Source organism: Astatotilapia calliptera, chromosome 6 (assembly GCF_964374335.1).
Source record: "Astatotilapia calliptera chromosome 6, fAstCal68.1, whole genome shotgun sequence".
NCBI lineage: Eukaryota > Metazoa > Chordata > Actinopteri > Cichliformes > Cichlidae > Astatotilapia > Astatotilapia calliptera.
In genome coordinates this window covers 16,287,710-16,291,525 of record NC_137427.1, presented here as the reverse complement: position 1 = coordinate 16,291,525, position 3,816 = coordinate 16,287,710, and the positions used below count along the sequence as shown (strand labels likewise).

Sequence of the window (3,816 nt, the reverse complement as noted above, 5' to 3'; positions counted from 1 at the left end):
CTCTATTTCTGGGGAAGTGGATCCTTGCTGGTTTATGGCGTGTGTAAGTGTTGTCTCGTTCTAAATAATGTTTGACCTGAGATAGTGGAGGCGTTACACCTGATGCCTCCCCTGCCGCTATACGTAGCTTATTTAAACTGGCCAACCCTTCAGGATGGGCAGGATCATGATATATTTAATGGAATGTGTTTTCCATGATTGGTGCAAGCCACAAATGACTAAGATGTTGATGTCAACACGTCTTTTTATTTAATTATCACACACACACCCACACACACAATGAATACTGAACAGCACACATTAAACCAGATGTAACCCAGCCCAGTAGTTTCCAATCATGCGAAGCATGGCTGGTTTAACACGGCAGGCACAACGACTTGATTCTAGCAGGTGCGCGATGTTGTCGTTAATGGCGCATACTATATGTCGCTCTGATCTCAGTTCATACATGATGTGTTCTGCAACCCTGCGGATTTGTGTTCCAGTCCCATCTATGGTGTATGAGCGTACAAACAGGCGAAAGAAATACGAAGAAATACTCAGGCAATTCCTGCAAGCAACTGTGTTGCACCTGACTGGGGTGTCCTGCTTCACATCCGTAACATGTCTCCTGTAGAAACTCATTCCGCGCCAACATCAGCAGGTGGAGAATTGCAAGCTTGATGTCGATTACTGTTTCCTCACACAGGTCTGATACGAGGGGGTCCTGCGAGCATTGTGGAGAGGGTGAAGGAGTCTGTGGGGTCTGGATTAGCAGCGCTGATGGTGGTGACTCTGAGAGGTCCCACGACTGCATGTCATGCTCTGTAAAATGAAAACCAAAAGCTCTTAATTTGTCACATAAATATATGCACAAATGCACACACCCTCACATTAAACCTACCAGTTCATTGTTTAGTTGTCGAACGGTCTTATGATTTTAGGTTTGCACAGGGTAGCAGGCAAACTAGTCTTCGGACAACTCGCCAGATCGTCAAAAACAAGGTGCTGTCTAATAACCTCATACGCAGTGTTGAGTCTGTCCCTCTTGATTGCGTCATCAATCTGGCTAAACAGACGCGACAAACCTCTTCAGTCACACCACTGTATAAAAAACAAGTCCTTAAACAATCTTGTGCGCTCTTCGAGGTTTAGAGGGTAAGGATTTAACCTCCATGGGCGATGTCCTGGCTGGGCGACATGGTTGATACCGATGTCATCCTGAGCTCGTTAGGTTGAGGTATCGGGGCTCCTTAGGGCGATGTGTCGGTGCTCCAAGAATGTGAAAGGACCACTTTTATACCTATGCAACCTAGACCATCCCACTAGGAGGAGTCGTTACCATCCAATGGGTGTTTCCACACATGAACATGCATAACCCACACCTGAACGCGCATACGTACACGCACGAAACCTGTCAAACACATTGTCAAACCGGTTTGGTTGGCCGCCATCTTATTGCTACTCCTGAGGCCAATTATATCCATAGACCACAGATTTTAATATTTAGATGCGACATTTTCTCTTGTTGACGTGCACACTGAGAATCCCAGGACTTTTTCCCACGTAAGAATTTTGAGTTTTAATTAATTAATTTTAAACTGGTTATTTTCTGCACTTAGAGTGATGCTGCGTTTCACTTACAGTGGATGAAAGCGGTTGGAGCTGGGAGTTATGAGATATGAATTACGAGCATAATGAGATATTTTCTGGCATCCCGAGAATTATGAGCAACTCTGAGTTTTCTGTGCTCTGAAATTAGTTCTCTGGGATGATCGCTTTGGTAACTTATGGTATGCTCCGAACTTATCTCCCAGAGACGGAAGAATGAAATCACCGCCTACTGACCACAGTTCTCCGGAAAATAGTTGTCTTTGAGACCGTCACTTATTTTCAGTTCTTTCGCTTTTCACAGTTAAAGTCTAATTTGACACCTCAGGTGGAGCGCAGGATTCATCCAAAATGTGTTACAGCCTACCTGTGCAGTTTGTAGAAGAACGCAAAACACCGTCGGTTCTTGGACCATCTGTCATGACGGAAAAGGAAAAGGGAGGTCCTCTTCCATTGCTGGTAGCCAAGGAGTACAAAGCAGTCAATTTATTTACAACAACACAAGCATTAAAAAACAATAAAAACCAAAACCAAGCTAGAAGTTCAATTTATATATTATATGCACAGGTGCAGCAGCCTTGAAACAGATGCTCTAACACCACAGAAATCATCTTTTTCTCCGAATGTCTCGTTGGAAATGATCTTGTTACTGGGTCTAACTCCTTCACCGCATCCAACAACAACCTTAGCATCTGTCTGGCCTGTCAGGCCTATCCATCCTGTTGGTCCTGTTACTCTGCTGAAGCTGTGCCCTCTTTATGCTTGTGTCTCTACTGTACATGATCTGTGACTGAACTCACCTCCCATCTTTTATGCAGAATGAGCAGGTGTGGATCATTTCTTTGATTAAGATGGGTAAGAGGCAAAAAAAAAAAGGTAAATAAATAAAAATAAAAACATTCAAACTAAAGACAAATATGCATAGAATCATACTATACAGCAAACCAATAAAACACACAGACTAAATCAATAAAACAACTTCCAGCCCATAACACATCCAGGTAATGAAATTACAGTAACTGTCTTTCTCTCTTGTCTGTCTCTCTCTCTCTCTCTTGTCTGTTTGCCAGGCAGAGGTGTTGTCCTGTCAGACTGCAACGCCACAGTCCTTTTCTTTTCCCAAGAGATGAAATGAAGTAGTCACAGTCGTCGTAATTGGAAAAAAAAGTATGTTTATGCAAGAAAGTTCATAAAAGCAAAATGAGTGGTCAAACTGTCATCATAATGTGTATGGGCTCAGAAATCCCTACAAATACATATGTAATGAGGGCAACTACAAAACTTAGCCAGATGTACTAATAAAAAAATGTGTGTTTTATTTAATTAAATCGTTAAATCTATGAGATTTAACCTAGTACATTCAATCTCAGAGATTAAAAAAAAGTAAACATGGAATCATGTAGAACTACATGATTCCAGCTAAGTTGAAATGTAAAGACAACAAAGTGATGTTGTGCTGTCGTTAAGTAAATAAAACCTTATTATGAGTTTTTTTTTCATGTGATCATCTCATAGAGTTGAGAACATGATGACACCTATGTTTAAATTCTGTAGAAAACTGTGCTCTTAATTTTAAGGAAAGGAGGTTTAGTGATAAGGATAAAATGCACCAATGTCCATGTATATCCATTAGAGGGCACCATAAGTATGAACATGTACTTAAGCACGTACAAAAACATGTACTTCACTTACTCTTCCTAAGAGTAAGTGAAGACATAGAAAACAAGACTGTTGGCTATTTTAAAAAGTGCTATTGCAAGCTGGTATGAAAGGAGTTTATGACTCATCATTCTCGCAGACAGATACAATAAAATGTGTAGATGAGGAAAAAAGATGGTACAAAAGAATAAAAACAAATGTAAAAATGAAATGAATTACCTGTGTCATACAATACAAAAGCAAAAACACAACAATCAGATCACCATCAATTATTTTAATTCATGTCATGTCATCCATTCATGTTACTATGAATTATGTAGAGTGCAACATGGATATTGAGGCTAAAGAAGTAAGGCTTTTTTTAGTTAATCTCTTAATTTGTGTAGCTTTAAGATCAGATTTACAGTAATGTGCAAAGTTTTGAGCCAGCCTTCTTTTTTATATTTTGCTAAGAAATATACATAGAAATACAGTATATAAACACAAAGTTTAAAAACAGTGCTTAAACATATTATCAGTAGATGCAGCTAATATAATGAGATACAATGCATCAATTCATTTTAACCA

The 3,816-nt window shown here is 39.8% G+C and overlaps 1 long non-coding RNA gene across 1 annotated transcript; it reads right to left on the bottom strand.

Annotated features, from left to right (window-relative positions):
- Window positions 1-226: 226 nt before the first annotated feature.
- Window positions 227-1,267, bottom strand: LOC145429416 (uncharacterized). The gene is made up of 2 exons (XR_013909648.1): window positions 884-1,267; window positions 227-804 (listed from the first exon to the last, which is right to left on the bottom strand). It is a non-coding gene; the product is annotated as an uncharacterized LOC145429416 (long non-coding RNA).
- Between the last annotated feature and the right edge of the window lie 2,549 nt (window positions 1,268-3,816).